The sequence below is a fragment of the Rhincodon typus genome, chromosome 1 (assembly GCF_021869965.1).
Source record: "Rhincodon typus isolate 14 chromosome 1, sRhiTyp1.1, whole genome shotgun sequence".
NCBI classification, from domain to species: Eukaryota; Metazoa; Chordata; class Chondrichthyes; order Orectolobiformes; family Rhincodontidae; genus Rhincodon; species Rhincodon typus.
Window position 1 is genome coordinate 108,212,613 of NC_063332.1, and position 25,000 is coordinate 108,237,612.

The 25,000-nt window shown below is 39.8% G+C and overlaps 1 protein-coding gene across 1 annotated transcript in view; it reads left to right on the forward strand.

Annotated features, from left to right (window-relative positions):
• The window catches only part of wdfy3 (WD repeat and FYVE domain containing 3), a 332,679-nt gene that overhangs the window by 272,198 nt on the left and 35,481 nt on the right, over positions 1–25,000 (forward strand). The window lies entirely within an intron of this gene.

Below are 25,000 nucleotides of genomic sequence, written 5' to 3' on the forward strand. Positions count from 1 at the left end.
CCTTTGAAATGCAGCAACTATTACGGCAGCGCAGTGGCTCAGTGGTTAGCACGGCTGACTCACAGCACCAGGGTCCTGGGTTCCACCCTCTGGGACTGTGTGGAGTTTGCATATTCTCGTGTCTGTATGGATTTCTCCAGGTGCTCTGGTTTCTTGCCACAGTCCAAAAGGTATGTGGGTTAGGTGGATTGGCCATGCAAAATTGCCCATTGTGTGCAGGCTGAATGGGTTAGCCATGGTAAATGCACAGTTACAGGGATAGGGTAGAGGGTTTGAGTCTGGGTGGGACGCTCTTAGGAGGGTCAGTGTTGACTCGATGGGCTGAATGACCTGCTTCCATACTATAAGGGTTCTATGATTATAATGTAGAAAAATCCTAGCCCAATTTTAGATAGTCGTGTATGTCATGAAGTAACAAACATTTATTATTTGGTTAAATCACAAAAAATTGAAACAGCAATATTATTTTTCACATTACAGCTGAAATATAGGCCCAGACCTACTGCTTGGTATTCAAGAATTTAAATAGCTACAGGATGCTTGCTGTTTAATACACCAACCTTTGACTCTTGCAATTGTATCTTCTCCATGCTCTGGCTCATGATGTGTGGCTTCACCTTCTGAACTCTCTTCAATTGTATCTGGATACATGGTAGGATTTCCAGCAGACAGCCGCAAGTAGTATTCTTTGCTGTCATAACTTATAGCTCTACGGTAGCGAGCAGGTTTCTATAAAAAGCAAAATTCAGATAGTATGTTTCTATGCACTAGATCCGATAATTCTTTTCAGACATAAGTAATCCTGAGCCTTACTGATGAGATAACATTGCAAATCATAAGAGATGCATGAAAGGTGTTTGTAGTCGCCAGCCATAGGCTTATGATGTGTGAAAAAGATAATAAACTGCCAAAACAAATTAATATTCACAAGTGCTTTATGTTGAACATTACTTCAGTAACATGCTTTAGCAACATTTCTCCTACTGAGAGACAATAATTAACATTGAATATCAAATAAAGCTACTAAATATTGCACAGACCTCTTAAAAATGCTTTATTGTATTTTATCCAATTTTCGAAGGTGGTTAGAAAAGAGAGAGAAAGAGAAAAGGGCTGACTCAACTAAGTCATCACATATTTTTGCTGACACTTGGCTTGAAACAATGTAGCTTAAATCACAAGGCCACAAAAATAGCAATGATGTTATTTGAAGTGCTAGGGTGAGACTCCAGCCCAAGAAAGCCTGTTAGTGTGCAGTATAAAACAGTTTACAATGATCTATTTTGGTGACAAAGTGCAAAGAAGTAACAAATCCTGCCGTGAAGAGTGAATCATCATCTTATAGCTCAAAAAGATGCACTGGGAGAAGCCAATCTTAAAGCTATGTTACAATGCCCATCATGCAGATTCATTCACATTAATTACTTAATGGGCATAGCAACTCTTGCTCTTGATATTTTTTCACATTTACCTTCTCAGAGACCATATTGTCATCATCAAACCAAGGCACCTCAGGCAGTTTACTAGCGTTGAGCAACTAAAATAAGGTATTGAGAATAATTCGGGAAATAAACATCAGATTTTCATCACATTGAAGTAACCACATAAGTACAGATGCACACACAAAACATTACAAGTAGGTGGCAGTGCAAAATCAAAATTAAATGACTTTTTAAAAGTGATTAAGATGAACTCATAAATAAGCAAGTTTCATATGCAACACAACATCTGAAAACACATGTACCACACATTTACAACTTGTAGTATTGAGGTAAAAAAGGTCAAATTATGGAAGTATGGCATTTCATTGACCATACTGAACTTGTCAAAGGTAAACACTACAAACTTGCAATCAACTTCAATTGCAAACTTACTTTAACATACTCTCCTAGATATTGCAATCAATTACAGGGGTTGGAGTGGCACCACAACATTCAGGAGTTCCACTCAGGAGTTAGTGGAGGAGCTGCAATTAAAACTAAACTGAATAAAAGATGAAAAATGATTTCAACTGTTTCTCAAGGAATGACCAAAAGGATATTAACTCAGTGATGGCTAAAGTCACAGTTGGAGAGAAATGTCTTCAATTTTTTTAATACATCAAAAGGGGTATAGCTTAGATAGGAACATACAAAACCACCAGGCCTCTCCTGTTTGTTTGTATATGGATCCATGCTACAACCAGGGCATCAAATTTCCAGTCCAGCAGACAAGAAAGGTGGATAAGTAGTTTTATATGCAGTCAATTGTGTTTGCCCCAATTTTGTCACTAACTGAAAGATCTGGATCAAAATATTTACGATGGAGACAGTAAATTAGACTTCAGCTGATGAATCAGTACTCCATATTGTACTCTACTTGGAGGAAGCAGCAAGGGTGGCAAGAGTACAAATAACACTGCTGCTAGACTAGGTCTGTGGCAGATGTTGATGGAACCAAAAGGATGGAAAAGCATATTTGCTGTCATCCTCACCAATTTACCTGCAGCAGATGCATATGACCATGACTCTACTGCTAACAGTGGCCAGTCCTTGTGTAGATGAAGTTCCAACTTCACATAGAGAATACCTTACAATGTGTTGTGTGGTACTACCGATCTGCCAAATGGGACAGATTTCACATACATCTAGGAATGGCATCCATGAGGTGTTGTAGGTCATCAGCAGGAGAATCGTACTCCATCACAATCTGAAACCTCATCTTTCAGCACATCCCTCACTCTATCATTACCATCAAGCTATGGGATTGACCCTGGTTCAATGAAGGATACAGGAGCAGCACCAGGCATACCTGGTAGTATTGTCGAACAAAGAGACTTAGGGGTCCAGGTACATAATTGTTTGAAATTTGCATCACAGGTAGACAGGTTGGTTAAGAAGGCATTTAGCTTGCTTGCCTTCATTGCTCAGGGCACTGAGTTTAGGAGTTCAGTCATCATGTTGCAATTGTACAGGGTGTTGATGAGGCCACTTTTGGAGTACCTTGTACAGTTCTGGTCACTCTGTTATAGGAAGGATATTACTTCCTATAAAAATGAGATGCCAACCTGGTGAAATTACAAAGTACACATCTGCTAAACACATAAGCAATAAGTGATGGACACAGCTAAGCTCTATGTGATATATAGAAATGACTGGAAGCAGAGGATACTGCAAAGGCTGAGGGCACTAACAACATTGTGACAATACTACTGAAGACTTGCGCTCTAGAACTTGCTGCTCTCCTAGCCAAACCATTCTAATCTGGCTACAACACTGGCATCTATCCGACAATGTAGAAAATTGCCCAGGTATGTCCTGTACACAAAAAAAAATAAACAGGACAAATCCAACCTGGGCAATTACTGCCAGTCACCTCTTGATCATCAATAAAATGATGGAAGGTGTAATCAGTGTCAATGGTGCTACCAAGCAACATTTGCTTAGCAATAAGCTGTTCCTGTTTAAGCTAAGGGTAAGGCGCAAGAAGGAATCATATATTAGATGCAAACAACTAGGATCAGGTGAATCTCTTTGAAAGGGGCATTCTTAAGAGGGAAATCAGGAGGGCTGAAAGGGGACCTGAGATAACTCTGGCAAATAGAGTTAAGGATAATCCAAAGAGATTTTACAAGTACATTAACAGCAAGAGAGCGACAAGGGAGAGAATTGGGCCCCTTAAAAATCAACAAGGTCACCTTTGCGTGGAACACAGGAGATGGGAGAGACGCTAAACTAAAAATTTGCATCAGTTTTTACTGAGGAGGAAGAAATAGAGGCTAGGGAAGTCAGGGAAATAAATATTGATGTCTTGAAAACAATCCATTTTCCAGAACAGGTGGTGCTGGAAGTCTTTTAAAAAAAAAAAGGTGGATAAATCTTGACGACCTGATCAAGTGTATCCTAGGATGTTCTGGGAAGTTAGGGAAGAAATTCCAGGGCCCGTAGCAGAGGTATTTTTATCATCTACAGCCACAGGTGAGGTTCTAGAGGATGGCTAACTTTGCACCTTTATTTAAGGAAGGCTGTAAGGAGAAGCCTGGGAACTATAAACTGGTGAACCTGACATCAGTGGTGATAAGTTATTGGACAGAATTCTGACAGACAGGATTTATATGCATTTGGAGAGGCAAGGACAGATTACGGAGAGTCAGCATGGCTTTGTGCGTGGAAAATCATGTCTCACAAACTTGATTGGATTTTTTGAGGATGTAAACAAAAAGATGGATGAAGGCACAGCAGAAGATGTTGTCTACATCAACTTTAGTAAAGCCTTTGACAAGGTTCTATATGGTAGACTAATTAGTAAAGTTAGACCGCATGGGATTCAGGGAGAGCTTGCTAAGTGAATCCAAAATTGGCTTAGTGATAGGAGACAGAGGGTGATGGCAGAGATTGTTTTTCAGACTGCAGGCCTATGACCAGCAACGTGCTGCGTCCACTTTTGTTTGGCGTTTATAGAAATGATTTGGATGAGAAGTTAGGAGACTTAGTAAGTTTGTGGATGACACCAAAATTGGTGGTCTAGTCAACTGTGAAGAAGATTATCTGAGACTACGAAGGGATCTTGATCAATTGGGGCAGCAGCCTGAGGATTGGCAGATGGATAAATGCGTGCTATTACATTTTAGTAAAACAAAAAAAGGCAGGCTTTATACAGTTACTGGAAGGGCCTTTGGTAGTATCGTCGAACAAAGAGACTTAGGGGTCCAGGTACATAATTGTTTGAAATTTGCATCACAGGTAGACAGGTTGGTTAAGAAGGCATTTAGCTTGCTTGCCTTCATTGCTCAGGGCACTGAGTTTAGGAGTTCGGTCATCATGTTGCAATTGTACAGGGTGTTGATGAGGCCACTTTTGGAGTACCTTGTACAGTTCTGGTCACTCTGTTATAGGAAGGATATTACTAAATTGGAGAGCATTCAGAAGAGATTTACCAAGATGTTGCCAGGACTGGATGGTTCGAGTTATAAGGAGAGGCTGGACAGGCTGCGGATTTTTTCATTGGAGTGTTACAGGTTGAAGGGTGACCTTATTGAGGTTTATAAAATCATGAGGGGCACGAATAAGGTGAATAGCAAAGCTCTTTTCGCTGGGGTAGAGGAATTCAAAACTGGGGGACATATTTTTAAGGTGAGAGGAGAATGATTTGAAAGAAAACGGAGAGGCAATTTATTCATAAAGAGGGTGGCTCACATGCGGAATGAACTGCCAAAGGAAGTGACAGATGCAGATGCAGTTCCAACATTTAAAACACATTTGGATAGGAATAGTTTAGAGGGATATGGGTCAAACATATGCAAACAGGACTAGTTTAGTTTGGGAAACTTGGACGGCGTGAACAAGTTGGACTGATAGATCTGTTTCCGTGCTTATATGACTCTATAACCTGCTCATTGATGTCCAGTTTGGATTCTGCCAGAGCCACTCAGCTCAATACAGCCTTGGTTCAGACATGGACAGAAGAGCAGAATTCTTGAATGTGGTGAAGGTGACTACCCTTGACATCAAGGCCATCAAAAAGGCTCACTGGACTTGAAATATTAACTCCTGTTTTTTTTTTCTCCACAAACGCTGCCAGACCTGCTGAGTTTCTCTAGCTATTTCTGTTCCTGTTTGTTTCATATTTCCAACATCCACAGTTCTTTGCTTTATGAAAGAAGGTGATAGTCGTGTTCAAAACCTTGTTTACTGAAATACAATTTTTAATATACAGATTACTTACCTCATGAAGATCGACTGGTATCAAGATTTAAACCAATGATTAGAATCAATTATATATCCTGGTTTTATTAATATGTATTAAATTAAATATGTATTAAATGTAGCTACAAACGCAGAACTGGAGAAGTGCTTCCTCATGTGTGACAATGCTGTCATTTTACAGAGGTTATTTTGTCCTTGGTTTCTTTGAAGAGAGGTTGTAAAGGCAGGAGGTGTAGAAGAATCTAGGGAGCAACAGTTTAACAATGGAAGGGGATTGGCCAGTTCTCCCAGTTTAGGATTTTTCTAATTTTTTTTTAAACTGTAGCAGTCACAAAATGTTTTGAGTACCAGAAGTGTTGCAAGCTTCAGTCAAGGATTAAAAATGACTTTCTCCCAAATCTCTCTGGCTGTTGTTCCCTCGTACCTGTAAGAATCTGTGTTTGAATTTACCTTTTTGCCAAGGGGTGTGTTTATGGGATGTTATTATATTGGAACATTTAAATTAGTTAAGCTGCTCCATCGGGTCAGTTAGGTTCTGAAGAAGGTTCCCGACCCGAAACATCAACTTTCTTGCTCCTCTGATGCTGCCTGGCCTGCTGTGTTCCTCCAGCTCCACACTGTGTTATCTCTGACTCCAGCATCTGCAGTTCTGATGATCTCCGAGTGGTAGGTGTTAGTGTCTTTTGTTTTGGATGTTGAATTCAGTTGGTTTAAACAGCGCTTTGTGTAGTAAATGGCTCTTTCGGTCACTAAGAGTTTTCTGGGGCTGGAAGAAGCGACTTTGGGGGTTTTAGAAAAGGTGAGCAAGGCAAAGCTGTTGGAATTGGCAGACGAGCTGGAGTTGGGGTTGCCTTGGTCTGTGAGAAAAGAGGTAATTACACCAACAGCTCAACATTTAAATTTGCAGGAAATGCCAGCAGAATCTTTGGCAATGGCTAGAATTCAATTGCAGATGAAACAGCTTGAACATGAAAAGATGCTGAAACAGTGTGAATTATGGTTAAAAACACAGGAAAGAGAAAATGGAAGAAACACCCTAGCAGAACAAAAAGAAAAGGAAAGAATCGCTCTGGCAGAACAAAAAAAAGAGAGGAAGGCCCTAGCAGAAGAAAAAAATACAGAGAGGAAGGCCTTAGCAGAAGAAAGAGAGAAAGAGTGTTTGAACTTCAGAAGTTGGCAATTAGACAGGAAAGCCAACTTAAAAGGATGGAGGTGAAGGTAGAGGTAGGCTTAGTGAAGAGTCTACTGAGGATGAGCAAATCCATCACAGCCAAAGGCCTGGTGGGGATCTGTTTAAATATATCCAAGACATAGAAGACCTTTTCATCTCATTTGAGAAAGTGGCTAAGCAAATGAGGTGGCCAGTCACCATGTGGGTTTTGTTGATCCAAACGAAGTTGGTAGGTAGAGCTAGTGAGATATTTGCATCACTCTCAGGAGAGATATCTGGGGAGTATGAGGTGGTGAAGAAAGCCATCTTAAGTGCAGAGGAGCTTTACAAGAAGCTTACAATGTTTTAGGAATCTAAGGAGGGACCCTGATCAAACATAAATTGAGTTTGAAGGGATCAAACAAAGTAATTTTGATAGGTGGATAAGGGCATTAAAAATAGATCAAAATATCACGCTCTCAGAGAGACAATTATTTTGGAGGAGTTCACAACTTCACTTCCAGAGGTAGTGAGAACTCAGTGGAAGAACAGAGAGTTAAAATGGCAAGACTGGCAGCTGAAATGGCTGGTGACTATGAGTTGGCTCATAAATCAAACTTTGGCTTCTGACATCAAATTCAATCTGCAAAGGATAGAAATTAGAGATAGAAAAAGAGAAATCCTCCGGTGGTAAGGGAAAAGTAGATCTCAGTGAATAAGGATAGCTTACCACAGGGTAAAGAGGAAGCCCTTGAAGGGGACAGAGAAATTATAAAGGCTCAGGTGTTTTCACTGCAATAAATTATGCCACATGAAGTCACAGCATTGGTTGTTTAAGAAAAGCATTGGACAGATGGATGTAGGAGAACCAGATAAGCCTGTGAATTTTGTTAAAGTGGTAAAGGAAAGCACAGTAGAGGCTAAAAAGCTGGACCAGAATGTACAACCTGGGTCGGAGGTTGGTTGAGAAGGAAGTGCCAGATCATCTTAAACCATTTACTTGCAAAGGTAAGGTTTACTCACATAGGCCAAGAGCAGCAGGTAAAGAAGTTACTATTGTAAGAGATACAGGATCATGTCAATCTTTGATGTTGAACGATGAGGAGATATGTAATTCACAAGGACTATTGCCAGAAAAAGTACTAGTACACGGAATTCATGGTGAGATGAGAAGTGCTCGATTGTGTAGAGTGAAGTTGGAGTGTCCAATGAAAAGCGGAGAAGTGGTGGTAGGAACACTGGAGAAACTCTCAGCTCCAATACAATTTTTGTCCTTGGTAACAATTTAGCTGGATCACAGGTAGGAATTGAAAAGCCAGTGGAAAATCAGGCAACTGAGGTATTACAAGAAATGTATCCTGGGATTTTTCCTGACTGTATGATAACAACGTCACAAAGCCACTGGTTGAAACAGGAGGAGAAATCAAAGAATACAGATAAGGAAGTTGAGGTAGCATTATCAGAGACCATGTTTGATCAAATGGTTGAGACAAAACAAGATCAGGTGGAGGACAAAGTGGATATTTTTAGCTCAGAGAAATTAACTGAGTTACAACAGAAAGATGAAAAATTGGAAGCAATTGTATCAAAAGCGTACACAGAAGAAGAATCTGAGTGTATTCCTGAATGCTATTATCTTAGAAATGATGTCTTGATGGGGAAATGGAGACCATAACATATTTAGGCGGATGAGAAATGGGCAGAAGTTCATCAAGTTGTATTACCAGTGGGTTATAGAAAGGTGGTGTTGCAGGTAGCACATGAATTACCAGTAGGAATAAGAACTCAAGCCAAATACAAAAACATTTTTACTGGCCTAGACTGCATAAGGATGCAGTTGAATTTTGCCATACATGTCAGATAGTTGGAAAACCTCAGGCAGTAATAAAGCCAGCACCTTTAATACAGATTCCTGCATTTGAGGAACCTTTTATAAGGGTCTTAATTGATTGTGTAGGACGCCTACCTAAAACACAAAGTGGTAATCAGTACTTGTTGACAATAATGGTTGTGTTCACTAGACTTCCAGAGGCCATTCCATTATGCAATATCACAGCTAAAAGGATTGTTGAAGAGTTTCTCAAATTTTTCACTCGATATGGACTACCCACAATCAGGTCAAAGGTCAAATTTTACATCAAAATTATTCAGGGAAGCCATGGATAGTTTAGGAATAAAACAATTCAAATCCACTGCGTACCATCCAGAATTGCTGGGAGCGCTAGAAAGGTGGCATCAAAATTTAAAGACCATGTTAAGGGCTTACAGTCAAGACTATCCAGAGGATTGGGATAAAGGAATTCCATTTGACAGAAGGCATTTGACAAGGTGCCGCACCAAAGGATGCTACATAAGGCTAAGTTGCACGGTATTACAGGTAATGTATTCGCATGGATAGAGGATTGGTTGACCAGTAGAAAGCAAAGAGTAGGGGTAAATGGGTGTTTTTCTGGTTGGCGGTTAGTAGCTAGTGGTGTGCCTCAGGGATCAGTGTTGGGACCTCAATTGATTACAATTTACATAGATGATTTGGAGTTGGGGACTATGTGTGGTGTGTCAAAACTTGCAGATGACACTAAGGTGAGTGGTAGAGCAAAGTGTGCAGAAGACACAAAGTCTGCAGAGGGATATAGATTGTCTATGTGAGTGGGCAAAGGTCTGACAGATGGAATACAATGTTGATAAGTGTGAGGTCATCCATTTTGGTAGGAATAACAGCAAAATGGACTATGTTTTAAATGGTAAAAAATTGCAGCACGCTGCTGTGCAGAAGGACTTGGGTGTCCTTGTGCATGAATCGCTAAAAGTAGGATTGCAGGTGCAGCAGGTAATTAAAAAGGCAAATGGAATTTTGTCTGCCATTGCTCGAGGGATGGAGTTTAAAAACAGGGAGGCTATGCTGCAGCTGTATAGGGTCCTGGTGAGGCCACACCTGGAGTGCTGTGTGCAGTTTTGGTCTCCTTACTTGAGAAGAGATATACTAGCGCTGGAGGGGGTGCAGAGGAGATTCACTCGGTTGATTCCAGAGTTGAGAGGGTTGAATTATGAGGAGAGACCGAGTAGACTGGGATTGTACTCATTGGAATTCAGAAGAATGAGGGGAGATCTTATAGAAACATATAAGATTATGAAGGGAACAGATAAGGTGGAGGCAGGGAGGTTGTTTCCGCTAGCAGGTGAAACTAGGACTAGAGGGCATCGCCTCAAAATAAAGGGAAGCAGATGTAGGACTGAAGTCAGGAGGAACTTCTTCACCCAAAGGGTTGTGAATCTGTGGAATTCCCTGCCCAGTGAGGCGGTTGAAGCTACCTCGCTGAATTTTAAGGCAAGGCTAGATAAATTTTTGAACAGTAAAGGAATTAAGGGTTATGGTGAGTGGGCGGGTAAGTGGAGCTGAGTCTCAAAAAGATCAGCCATGATCTTATTAAATGGCAGGGCAGGCTCGAGGGGCCAGATGGCCTACTCCTGCTCCTAGTTCTTATGCTCCTATTTGTACTTTTTGCAATTAAGGATGCACCAAATGAATTGACCAAATTCAGCCCATTTGAGTTAGTTTTTGGGCATGAGGCAAGTGAACCAATGAAATTAATTAAGGAGAAATTGATGAGGCAGAGTTGAGAGACCACATATTTGGACTAAGTGTTAAATTTTAGGGAACGATTAAATAGAGGGGGGACTTGGCTAGACAACATTTAAAAGTAGCACAGCATACATGTTGAAACAGGAAGCAGATAAGAAATCAAAATTTTGCAATTTTGCTAACAAAGATAAAGTGTTAGTGTTACTTCAAGTGATAGGTGACCCTTTAAAAGCAAAGTTTAGTGCACCTTATCAAATCAAAAGATGATTGAGTGAGGTGAACTATTTGATAAGGACTCCAGATAGAAAGAAGTCTCAAAGAGTGTGTCATGTGAATATGCTCAAATGGTATTTTTGGTACGGAAGGACAGCAAAACGAGAATGTGTGCAAAAACAAAGTTGCTGGAAAAGCTCAGCAGGTCTGGCAGCATCTGTGAAGGAGAAACCAGAGCAACAGGGCTGTCAGTGTTCGGTGTCCAGTTCTGAGGAAGGGTCACCGGACCCGAAACGTTAACTGTTTTTTTTTCCTTCACAGATGCTGCCAGACCTGCTGAGCTTTTCCAGCAACTTTGTTTTTGTTCCTGATTTACAGCATCCGCAGTTCTTTCAGTTTTTATTTAAAAGGAGAATGTGTTACTAGTTACAACACACAGAGTGAAGAACAAAGCTCAGAGGATTCTGAATTGGACTTTCCTCAAATTAAATTGGACAATGAGTAAGTTCTCAAAAATTGGGATAAATTATTGGGTTACCTTCCAAAGAAAAATCAAAATGACCTAAAGGAGTTATTACTATCACATGGGGAGCTATATGGGAATAAGCTGGGAAGTACTAAATTAGTTATGCATGATGTAGATATAGGAAATGTTGTTCCAATTAAGCAACATCCTTATAGATTTAACCCTCCAAAGTCGCACAGGTTCAAAAAGACATTGAATGTATGCTTCAAGACAACATAATCAAAGTGAGTTATAGCAACTGAAGCTCACCCAGAGTAATGGTGCCAAATCCAGATGGCACTCAACGATTATGTGTAGACTGTCGCAAAATCAATGCAGTTACAAAGTCTGATTCATATCCAATTCCACATTTGGAAGACTCCATTGAGAAGTGGAACAAGCAACTTATATTTCTAAGTTGGACTTACTCAGGGGATACTGGCAGGTACCTTTATCCGAAACAATGAAGACAAGTTTGTCTTTTGTAACACCGAATGGGCTACACCAATTTAAAGTCATGCCATTTGGTATGAAAAATGCACCAGCCACATTTCAAAGACTAACCAATAAAGTCATTTCTGGATTACCCAATTGAGTGGTATAAATCGATGACCCGGTGATTTTTAGTTACACACGGAAAGAACATTTGCAGCAATTATCAGAATTATTCGATTGACTTCGGGAAGCAGGCTGGGTGATAAACCTGGTTAAGAGTCAATTCGCCAAAACCCAAGTCACATTCCTCAGCCATGTTATTGGACATGGACAGATGGCCCCATGGAATATGAAAACAAAGGTTATTGGAGAGTTTTCCATACCATCGACGAAGACAGCAATACCACGATTCCGGAAATTGAGTGGGTTTTATTGGAAATTCATACTGAATTTTAGCAGTGTGGTTGCTCCACTGAATGACTTATTGAAGTGCAGAAAATTTTAGTGGACGGCAGACTGTCAGAAAGCATTTGACAGCCTGAAAGCTGTGTTAACCACTGCCCCAGTATTAGCCACGCCTAATTACGCAAAGCCATTCAAGGTGGTTATCGATGCGAGTTGTGCTGGTATCTGCGCTGCACTCTTACAAGACGACGAGGAGAAGATAGAAAGACCTATCGGAAATGTTAGATTCCATTAACAATCAAATACAACTTTAATTATTGATGTCAATCATCAGTCATTTCAATTTCAATAGTTTGTGAAGCCATGCAAAAACAACTGTTCTGTTTTTGTACAGGTTTATTGAGACTTACCTGCAGACTGGTAGATTCCTGCTCATTTTCTGGTAAATAAGGATAATGTATATAAAACATGTCATTGCGCACCATCTTTTTTCTCATTCGGCAGGGTCCCTCTGGCATTTCCAACATCCATTTATCAAGATGTGATCCAATTGGAGGCCCCCACAAGCCCCTCTCTCGCAATAGCTCATACTCTATCTGAGCCCATTCTTCAGTCACATACTTGAGGGCATTTTGTTGACGCTGAAAATTAGAAAATTAATTTTTCATCACATTCAGGAGGGGTAAGAGGGAAAAAAGGCTATAAATTAAATGTCAATACATACATGCATATTTTCATATATTGACAGTTAGGAGATAAAACAACATATTAAGTAGCAATAATTTGGCACAGTGGTAGTGTCACTGACTCTGGGCCAGAAGATGTATCATGTCTGAACAGGTTGATTAAAAAGCTTTTTACAATGTAGTAATATAAGCTCAACAACAATTAATTTTTAATAAATCCAGCCAAAGATCATCTAGGAATGGCAAAATAATTCTGTAAACTCAATTTAAAGAAATTCAAGAAATCTGCAGGTGACTTTGAAATGTAAGGATTCAATTTAATGACCCAGTCAAAGGGAAAGCTGAAAGTCACCAAACACTTTCACAGTCCTTACTAAAAGCCATGTGTCTGTATACATTTGGTTGTTGCTTAAATGTTAGCAGGAGATCAAGGGTTTTCAGTTACTGATCATCAATATATGAGGTGATAATTTTAACTTCTTCACTGTATGGTCTTTTCATTGTATGCCAAGCTGTTAATTCACTGTGGCACAGAATACTTCTGATATGTAAGTGCTTCTGCACACAAAATATTTTTCTTTTTGAAGAAACATAGCCCAGTTTTACTGATTTTTTTTTTCTTCTTTGCCATTTCTCCCAAGTGTTATTTGATTGTTATGATTTGATTTAACAGCTATCATCCTTAGCATCACTCTCAAGACATGTGAACCTTATCAATCTTGACAGAGTGATGGCAGTTAATCCAGTTGGGGAGAATACATCACGACTGAGTCCCCTCATTCCTTCCAGAATCTTCATACTTCAACAAATAGGAGATATCTGGTAAATTTTTCATTACTTATTCCAGTGTTAACTTTAGTACTCCACTTGTTGCTGTAGTTAGGGTAACTGACTCAATGCAGAACTCTATTTACTAAAATAGGTGGGAAGGTAAGTTGCAATGTTGAAATAAAACATTTATAAATGGATATGGATAGGTTAGGTGAATGGGCCTTTCAAGTTTAACAACATCTTTCCAATAGCAGGGTGACTAAAATGAATGCAATATTCTAGAAACGGCCTAAATATTGACCTTTGCAAGGTCAATGCAAAATGACCTCCCAACTCCACTGCTCAATGCACTGACTGATAAAGATGTGCATGCCAGATGCTTTCTTCACCAACCTGATTAGCTGGGACTCTACTTCCAAGAAACTCTGAACCTACATCCTAAGGTCTCTTTGTCCGGCACTAGAGATATGCAGGATAAGTGGACTGGCCATGGGAAATTCAGAGTTACAGTGATAGGGTAGGGAAGTGGGTCTAGGTGGGTTGCTCTTTGGAGGGTCGGTCTGGACCCGATGGGCTGAATGGCCTACTTCTGCAGCGTAGGGATTCTATGATCTATGATGTGAGGTTTGTCTTATGAAGTGTGATTAGAAGAATGAGAGAAAATCGAATTTAGGTATATATGATGTCAAAGGGAATTGACAAAGTTGATGTCAAAAATGATGTTTCTTCATGTCTGGAATAGAGGTCATTGATTTAAGAAATAGGATAGCAAGCTTGGAAGAGATAAGATAAATTACTTCTCTCAAAAGGTTGTGAATCTGTACAATTCACCACTGCAGACAGCAGTGGATACTGGGACACTGAATAAATGTAGAGGAGATTGACAGATTTTTAATTAGTGATGGATTGAAGGGTTATGGAGAATGGGCAGGCAAGTCGAGTTGAGGTTCAGATGAGATCAGACATGATCATACTGAAAGGCAGAGCTAGCTCGAGAGGCTGAATTGCTTACTCCTGCTCCTAGTTCTTACGTTGTGTTCTACGAAAGCGCCATCCAAATAGTTGCATATTCTCTTTCCCAAACGCCTTGCAAATAGTTACTTTTCAAGCATACACTTAATTCAAAATTGTTATTATCCTGTTATGGACCATCAGCACTTAAAGGGAAATCCAAATACTTTGATTTATATATTACTACTACTCAACAGAATTTCACATGTTGTTAAAAAATAAACTAAACTTTCTTGCATTTAAAATCTCGAACAAAACATTCATCATTAACTTCACAATATGGTTTATATCTACATACGTCTTACAGTCATGTTTACTTCTTACTTCCTCCAAGAACGTTCTTATATACATCAATCGTAACGTTATTTACTTTTAAAAGAGCCATCCAAAAATACACCACAGACCTCAAAGAGAATTCTCCTCAGCTCCAGTTGTTCTCAGAAGTAAAACGTTCTCCTGACTTTGGATATCTCACTCCCTTGTTCTGTTTACATTCGCAATATATCAAAACTAACTTATTTGCTGCTTGTTTTTTAACACAAAAATCTATGGAGGCAAACTAGGCAACTAGCTATTGTTCCTGCAAAATTCAAACCAAAATTAAGCCTCACCCCCAGACAACATGGTTAAAGGAGTTGTTTTTAACTTTAAGTTAGGTTTGTATTATTATCATTTTCGTTGGTTGTCTTCTTTCAATAAGCTACAAATCATATATGGTCTAAATGCAACTGACTCCCTCAGCAAACAGCAAGATAAATTTAACTCAATGAACTTCCCCTAAAAGCGTCTGATCTCCAAGACAAACGAGTCTGTTCTGGAATTTCTGGATCAGAAATTGGCTAGCTGTAAGCTTGGATCAGAAATTGGCTAGCTGTAAGAAGACAGAGGGTGGTGGTTGATGGGAAATGTTCATCCTGGAGTTCAGTTACTAGTGGTGTACCTCAAGGATCTGTTTTGGGGCCACTGCTGTTTGTCATTTTTATAAATGACCTGGATGAGGGCGTAGAAGGATGGGTTAGTAAATTTGCGGATGACACCAAAGTCGGTGGAGTTGTGGATAGTGCAGAAGGATGTTGTAGGTTACAGAGGGACATAGATAAGCTGCAGAGCTGGGCTGAGAGGTGGCAAATGGAGTTTAATGCGGAAAAGTGTGAGGTGATTCACTTTGGAAGGAGTAACAGGAATACAGAGTACTGGGCTAATGGTAAGATTCTTGGTAGTGTGGATGAGCAGAAAGATCTCGGTGTCCATGTGCATAGATCACTGAAAGTTGCCACCCAGGTTGATAGCATTGTTAAGAAGGCGTACAGTATGTTTGGTTTTATTGGTAGAGGGATTGAGTTTCGGAGCCATGAGGTCATGTTGCAGCTGTACAAAACTCTGGTGCGGCCGCACTTGGAGTATTGCGTACAGTTCTGGTCACCGCATTATAGGAAGGATGTGGAAGCATTGGAAAGGGTGCAGAGGAGATTTACCAGGATGTTGCCTGGTATGGAGGGAAGGTCTTATGAGGAAAGGCTGAGGGTTTTGAGGCTGTTTTCGTTAGAGAGAAGGTTAAGAGGTGACTTGATAGAGACATACAAGATGATCAGAGGATTAGATAGGGTGGACAGTGGGAGCCTTTTTCCTCGGATGGTGATGGCTAGCACGAGGGGACATAGCTTTAAATTGAGGGGTGATAGATATAGGACAGATGTCAGAGGTAGGTTCTTTACTCAGAGAGTAGTAAGGGCGTGGAATGCCCTGCCTGCAAAAATAGTAGACTCGCCCACTTTAAGGGCATTTAAATGGTCATTGGATAAACATATGGATGATAATGGAATAGTTTAGGTTAGATGGGCTTCAGATAGGTTTCACAGGTCGGCGCAACATCGAGGGCCGAAGGGCCTGTACTGCGCTGTAATGTTCTATGTTCTAGACCTTTATATTAATGCATGCATATTTATGATTTCATCTCTGATCTGATTAAATAAATAGGTTTTACCATCTTTCAGGTTTCGGTGAATGCTTTTAATCCAGTTCCAACTCCCAAAAACAAAAACTCCTCTTGGGATTGCCCTAAAAGCAATGATTGCAGACATTATGGATGACTTTAATCTTCACGTTAATTGGGTTAATCAATTTGGAAAGGGTAGTTATAACAAATTCAGAGTGTACATTAGGATAGTTTCATAGAGCAATATATCATGGAGCCAACCAAGGAACTGGTTATCTTGATCTGGTACTGTGTAATGAGTAGGTTTAATAAATGAACTCAGAGTAAAAGACCCCCTAAAAAAGTAGAGACAATAACATGGTAGAATTTAATATTCAGTTGAGAGTGAGAAATTTAGGTCAGAAACAATTGCATTAAAATTAAATAAGGGTAATTACAATGCAAGATAGATCAACAGGAAAGACAATAATAAAACAGTGGCAGGTATTTAAGTAGGTAATTTATGACTCAGCAAATAGACATTGTAGTAAGGAGTAAAGATTCTAAGACAGTGATAAACCAACAATGGCTAACCAAAGAAATGAATAAGAATATTAAGTTGAAAGAGAAAGCATATATGGAACAAAAACCAAGTTGCTGGAAAAGGTCAGCAGGTCTGGCAGCATCTGTGAAGGAAAAAGAGTTAACGTTTCGGGTCCAGTGACCCTTCCTCAGAACTGATGGTGGCTAGGAAAACATCAGTTTATATGCAGAAAATAGGGAGGTGGGTGGGGGAGGGAGTAAACTATAGGATAGAGCCCAAAGAGAGAGAAAAGACAGTTGGACAAAGGAGTTGCTAACGATCAGGCTGGGAGGGTGAATAGTTGTTAATGGGGACTGTTAGTGACCAACAGCGGGGTGTGTAATGGCAGGCTATGTGGTAACAAGGCCTGGCGTATGGGGTAGGGGGCTGGGACATGGGAGAGTTTTGGCCCTAAAATTAGTGAACTCAATATTCAGTCCGGAGGGCTGTAGGGTCCCTAAGCGGAAAATGAGGTGTAAACTCATTGTAAAAGAGGTCTAAAAACTTTCCCATGTCCCAGCCCCCCACCCCACATACCAAGCCTTGTTACCACATAGCCTGCCATTACACAACCCCTGTTGTTAGTCACTAACAGTCCCCATTAAGAACTATTCACCCTCCCAGCCTGATCGTTAGCAACTCCTTTGTCTGTCCAACTGTCTTTCTCTCTCTTTGGGCTCTATCCTTCCCCATCCTCTCCCTATTTTCTGCATATAAACTGGCATTTTCCCAGCCACCATCAGTTCTGAGGAAGGGTCACCAGACCCGAAAAGTTAACTCTGTTTTTCCCTTCACAGATGCTGCCAGACCTGCTGAGCTTTTCCAGCAACTTTGTTTTTGTTCCCGATTTACAGCATCCGCAGTTCTTTCGGTTTTTATTAAGCATATAAGGAGGCAATCTTGACTGACTAATTTATTAAATTTTTTTGAGGACTTCTCAAGCAGAATGGATAGATTGGAACCAGTTGATGTCGTGCATTTGAACTTCCAGAAAGCGTTCAACAAAGTACCCCACAAAAGGTTAAGTCATAAGATAACAATTCATTATGTCAGAGGTAGTATTTTAGATAGGAATTGGCCAATAGGCAGGAAACCAAGAGTAGGGATAAAGGGCTCTTCTTCAAGTTAGCAACCTGTGATCAGTGGAGTTCTATAGGTATCACTGCTGGGACATCAATGCTTATAATATATGTTAATACAACTTGGAGGAAGGATGTGAATGTACTATAGCAAAATTGGCAGGCAACATAAAAATAGGTGGAAAGGCAGGTTGTGACAGAGGTAAAACTAATTTACAGCAAAATATTGATAAATAAGTGGGCAAAAGTTGGCAAATGGTGTATAATGTGGGGAAAATGCACAGTTGTTCATTTTGGAAGGGAGAACAAAATAACAGATTATTTAATTGAAGAAAAACTGCAAAGAGTTGCAACAGAAAAGAACTAGGCGGTACCTGTGCACAAAGCACAGAAAGCTAGCACACAAGTGCAGCAGGTAAGTAAAGCAGCTAACGGAATGTTGGTCCTTTCAAGGGGGTTGACGTATAAGAATAGAGAAGCTTTACTGTAACTATACAATATGCTAGTGAGACCACATCTGGAGTGCTGAGAGCAGTTTTGATCCTCTTATCTAAGAAAAGATTATCCTATCAGAGGAAGTTCAGGGAAGGTTCATTAAGATGATCCCGATATGGAGGGATTGTTTTATGAGCAAAGGTTAAACAGGTTGGGACTCTACTCATTGAAATTTATAAGCATGAGAGGTAATCTCATTGAAACATATAGAATTTTTATAAGTTTTGACAAGGTAGATGCTGAGAGGATATTTCTCCTCTTGGGAGGGTCTAGGACCAAAGGACTGAGTAACAGAATTAAGGGATGCCAATTTAAGACCGAAATGAGGCAGAATTGCTTCGCTCAGATGTTCGAGTCTCTTGGAAGTCCTTGCCACAGAGAACTGTGGGGCAGAGTCCTTGTGCATATTTAAGGCTGGGAGAAATAGATTCTTGATCAAGGGTTACAGGAAAAGGGCAAGAAGGCGGATATGAGGACTGTCAGACCTAGTAAATCACGGAGCAGGCTCATGGGGCTGAATGACCTATTCCAGTTGATTTTGTATGGACTTATACAAGGTCTCAAGTTCTCTAGCCAGTTTAGCCCATTTTTTGTTTAATAGCTTGCTTTCTTCTAGTCTAACTTTACTAAACGAACATAAGTCACCTTGTGAACTGCCATTTCTTGAAATATTCTGACATTCTCTAGAATGCTAGACTTTAATTACTTAACCTTTGAAATAATAATCTTGCCAGACCTAAACATAAATTTGCCATATTCCCAGAGGACCACAGGGCTGTTGTCTCATTAGAAATGATTGGTGGTGAGTTTAACCTAAAAGGTCAGCATGCCTCAGGCGAGTGGTGAGGTTGAGGTGGGACCTTGACGGTTACCTCAGCTGGTACAGGAATTGAACCCACATTTTGGCATCACTCCTCTCTGCACACCAGCCATCCAGCCAACTAAACTAATTGACTCATAACTAAACATGACTTTTAATTCATTAATGTGAATCATGAATTAGATATTTGGAACAAAGTTATTTCTGAATTAATTTCCAACATCTTTTCAAGTAGTGCACACCAGATTATACCTTGCTACAAAAAAAAAATCCCTTCTTGTTTTTCTTGCCAACTTTTTGATTTGTGGTCACTGGTTACAACCAGGGTAAATTGGGAGAAACTATCAAAATTGCTCAATTTTGAATATGCCTCAACTATCTCAGCTCAAATAGAACAATCCTAGTTTTTCTACTCTATTCGTAGAACTAAAATCCCTGATCCCAGAATTCTAGTTCCTCTAGAAGGCCTTGATGTCCTTTGTGAAATGTTTCTCAGTATTGGACAAAATAATCTAGGTCCAATAAGAGATATACAAGCATTTTAGCGTAACTTCCTTACTTTTGTACTCTTGTTCATAAAACCAACACATCATAGAATCGTTATCTTCATTAACTTGTCCTGACAATTTCAACAGACTTCACATTTTCCCTCTTCACAACATTCATTTCTACAGCAGAGGAGCAGACAATCAGAACCATTATGAATGGTCTGAATGCTGGCTCTTCTTTAAGTCCGAGTGTCTCAATACAACAAAAGATCTTCATTCTTTCAGTTAATGCTGCAAAAAGAAGTCATTTATTGATTTCCAGTTTTCAAAAAACATACGCTTAACCAAAGGATAATTCTTCATAGTGAAGATACTTTCCACACTAGAACTGCAATAATGTTAAATACATTGATAATCTGATCCTAATGTGCATGTATCATATCTGTGCATTTTCCCCTCACTGGGTCACCTTGCTGACGCAAATTGTTGTGTCTAATCCAAAAGATTATTCAAACACTAAACGCTTGAATATTTAAATCCTGAACAGCAACATTTTCAAAAAGTCCTTAGAGTACTAAATCTGAAAACACAAACTAACTTTCTTAAAATAATATAGCATGTTTACCTCCTGATATTCTTTATATTGCATATCCACTAAATCCCGCACAACAGCAATGTGAGTGAACATCCACTGGGAAATTTCCTGACAGAAAGAAAACACAAATTAATTGAATGCCAAAATTTTACAAAGCTACAGAAATAGTTCCAAAATACATTGGCCCAGGAAGTAGTTCCATCACAGGAATCAGTCAGAGACTCAGTTAAACATTGTAAATACATTTTTCTGGCCTCTATGTATGGTTCATGGGGAAATTAAGACTCAATGGCTTAAAATATAAAAGCAGAAGCGGTCCATCCAGCCCACTGAGTCGCTCTACCATTCAATGAGATTATGGTTGATCTGATAATCCTGAACTTCAATTGTGTGTCGTTTCCCCATAACCCTTCATTCCCTTTTCAATAAAAAATAGTCTCAGTCTTAAATATACTTAACAACCTGGCCTCTATAACCTTTTATTATAAAGAATTCCACAAAAGCATTATCCTTCAGAGAAGACATGTTATCTTCTCTCAGTCTTAATAGTAAGGGATCCCCATTGAGATTCTAGTCCTTGGTCCGAACCCTTCTCACAATGGGAAGGCAACCTTTCCTGTCAAGTCCCCTAAGAACCTTGTATATTTCAATAAGGTTGTCTCTCATTCTTCTAAATTCCAACAAGTACAGGCCCAACTTCTTCCATACCCAGTAACAGCCTGGTAAACCTTATGCTGACTGCCTCCAATGAGGGCATATTTTCCCTTAGGTAACAGGGTCCAAAACTATCCACCATACTCCAGCTGTGGTCTAGTTTTATTAAGACTTTCCTCTTTTGATACTTCATTCCCTTTGGAATAAATACAATTTGTCTTCCCTATCACTTGCTGAATTGTATTCTGGTTTTTGAGATTTATGCAGGAGGACTCCAAATCCCTTTGTGCTGTAGCTGTCTGCACTCTTTTCTCCATTTAACTGATATTCAGCTCTTCTATTCTTCCTGTCAAGGTGCATTATCTCACATTTTCTCCACAGTATATTCCTTCTGTCTAAATCCCTCAGCAGACACTGTATTCTCCTTACCATCTGTCTTCCCAACTATCTCTGTGCTATCTGCGAACTTTGTTATTTTACATTCATTTTCCTTATTCAAGTCAATATTGTTGCCCCAATGATCTCTGTGGCATTCCCTTGGTTACAAATTACCAACCTTAAAATTGCCCCCTTTGTCCCAACTCTGTCTTCAATTAGTTAGCCAATCCTCTATCCACGTTAATACACCATCTCCAACAGCATGGGTTCTTATCTTATCAAGCAGCCTAATAACATGGTACTTTATTAAACGCTTTCTGAAAATCCAAATATATTTTATGTATATAACATGACATCAGTCTTTGCATTTCCACATGCCTTTAAGTTACCTTACATTTTTGTTTTTTTTCATTTCAGTAAATTGTACAAAAAAAGTACAGATTACAGCTAATTTCTGAATGGCAGAACAAAAACCGAAAGAACTGTGAATGCTGCAAATCAGGAACAAAAACAGAAGTTGCTGGAAAAGCTCAGCCAGTCTGGCAGCATCTGATAAGGAAAAAATCAGAGTTAATGTTTCGGGTCAGGTGACCCTTCCTCAGAACTGATGGTAGCTGGGAAAACTTCAGTTTATATTGCAGAAAATAGGGAAGGGGATGGGTTAGGGAGTAAGTGATAGGATAAAGGATTGAGCCCGGAGAGAGAGAAGAGCAGTTGGCAACAATCTGGCGAGCAGACTGTTAACGGGCACTGTTAGTCACTAACACTAACTCCCTATTTTCTGCATATAAACCGACGTTTTCCCAGCTACCATCAGTTCTGAGGAAGAGTCACCGGACCTGAAACATGAACTCTGATGTTTTCTTCACAAATGCCACCAGACCTGCTGTTCTGAATGGCAGATGTAGGTGATGCAAACTGAGACATACAAGTTAAGGGGAGAAAATCTACCTGTGATGTGAGGTTGGTTTTACTGATTCCACTTTCTTTTCTGCTTCGCCTGGATCCAGTCAACTTTGACAGGCCAAATCCACTGCTCACACGTGATAGTTTTGATTGTGCTGCAGGAGCTATAGTTGCTTCTCCTCTACTAATACACTTCTTCTCATGGGCTACCCAAGACAGAAACAAAGTAAAAACACATCACATTTCCACGAGTTTTAATAGCAGGTAAACATACAAGAGTGTTCCACTAATCCTTGTACACAAGCACTATAAAAGTTAAATAAACACAGAAATCAAAAAATAATCTATAAATATCTGAACCATATTATTTCAACAATAGTTTCCATTATCAGAGGAGATAGAAAAGAACAATAAATATTTACAACTCGTCCTACCACAAACAATTTATGCAAAAATATGACAATCTGGGTAAAGATGAAAAGGCAAAATATAGTGAATGCTGAAAGTCTAAAACGAAAATGTTGAAAATATTCAGCAATGTTAAGCATCTGTGGTGACAGAACCAGAGCTAACATTTCAGGTCAATGACAAGTTGGCAAAATTAGGTCAACATGATCTTTGTCCAATGAATGAAAGAGCCCCATCAGAACATTACTTTGGACAATTCATCTTGGCAACTGTCAACAGTCAAAAACCAAATGTAAACAAAAACTGTGAATGCTGGAAATCTGAAGCAAAAACAGAAAATACGAGAGAAACTCAGCAGGTCTGGCAGCATCTGTAGAGAAACAGACGACGTTTTGAGCCCAGTGACCTTTCATCAGTTAATTAATGCTCTCTGAGTGTTAAATGGCCGTGAGCCAGCTGCAATTGGTGGTGTTCCCTGCTGACTTTTTGGGGAGCAGGGAGGGAAACTTTGCTATTCAAAAAATCTCAGCCTTTATGTGGCAATTTCATTCAGAAGCTTCAAGAACAGCTAATGAATGAACAAGAAAAGTTACAATAGTGTGACTGTGCTACACTTTGAAGGTTGATATAACCTTTGCATCAGGCAAGGGTCAAGGGTGATTCCTTGAAAATCTCTTTTGAAAGCTACGCTCAAGGGAAAAAAAAAACTTAAGTCTGAGAATCAGGGGAAACCGTCACCTGCTAGAATCATATTAAGTGCAAAGGAAGATCATCTTAGCTTCGGGATGTCATTGCAGGAATTCCTCAGGACAATATCTGAAGTCCAACTATCCTCGATTACTTGATCTGAACCTCCCTTCATTATAAGATCAGAAATACCATTTTTGCCAGTAATTTAAGCACTTGGTTCCATTTGCAATTTCTAAGATATGAAGCATTCCATGCTGCCATTCAACACGGCCTGAAGAACATTCAAGTTTGGACTTAAGTTATAAACACACAAGTGCCAGGCAATAACCATCACAAATGAGAGAGAATCAGGACAAAGCAGTTGACGTGACTGACCATGCACCACCTTAATCATGTTCTCCACGTGGCAAACTGCAGCTACAATATGTATCAACAAGGTACGCTGCAGCAATTCAACAAGGTTTTCTCATGGCACCTCTACTGCCTGGAAGAACAAAGATAGCAGGTTCATGGGAAAACCGTCGCGTGCAAGTTCTCCTCTGTTGGCCAGGGGCTACTCACACAAAAACAGCTGCTTGTGAACTGAAGTTGCCTGAGCCCAAGCTGCTGCTGGCCTGAACTGGTTCAACTCAGAGGAAATGACAAAGTGCAGATCCTTATTTGGAGGAAGAATAATGAGGTAATCCTAATGGTGTCCTTGGAGAGAGCCTATAGTGGAAAGACAATGGCTCATCAGATGAGCTAAGAACCAAGAAGGATAAGACACCACAGTTCAGGAAGATACGGAAAACGGATAAAAACGAAGGATTTCTGTGGGTGTCAACAGCAAAAACTCTGGAGATCAACCTTCAAGAAGTGGAGTACCTCATGCTTGGAAGCGTGGAGATAACACGGAGGGGAAATTGCCTGGCCAGCGTGAGCACCCATTCTTGGGTTTTAACCTTTATTTTTGTTGACCGTTCAGGGAGCGTCATGGAAACTTAATGAGTGTGCACCTATATTTTAGCCTTGTATGAATTGCATGCCAGTTGTTAATGTTTTCTTAACTTAACGATATGAACTGTATGTCTGTTTTAACTAAACTAATAAAGTTGGTGGTTAGTCGATAAAGACTTGACTCTTGTCCTCTTTGTGCAGAGTCAATAACTGTCGTCTAGGGAGGTAACTGAACAACACCTCGAAGTCTCACACAATCCTGACTTGGAAAGATCTTTCCTTAATTGTTGCTGCATCAAACCCTTGAATACCTCACCTAACAATACTATTGATGTACCAACACCAGATCAATTACAGCAGCTTAATAATGTGGCTCACCACCACTATTTCAAGCATAATTTAGGATGGACAATTAAAAGAAGTCTACAAATGTTGCTATGCTATCAGCTTAAGGGGTGATAATCATCAGTAAGAGCACTTCTTACAAATCTGTTGTAATGTATTGGAAACAAAACCAGTAAAAAGATATGCAATACTGAACAGGATTGTTTGCAGCACAGAAATCCTTATAAAAGGCATCACCAAGAAAGCCATTTCCAAGAATCTTCTTAGA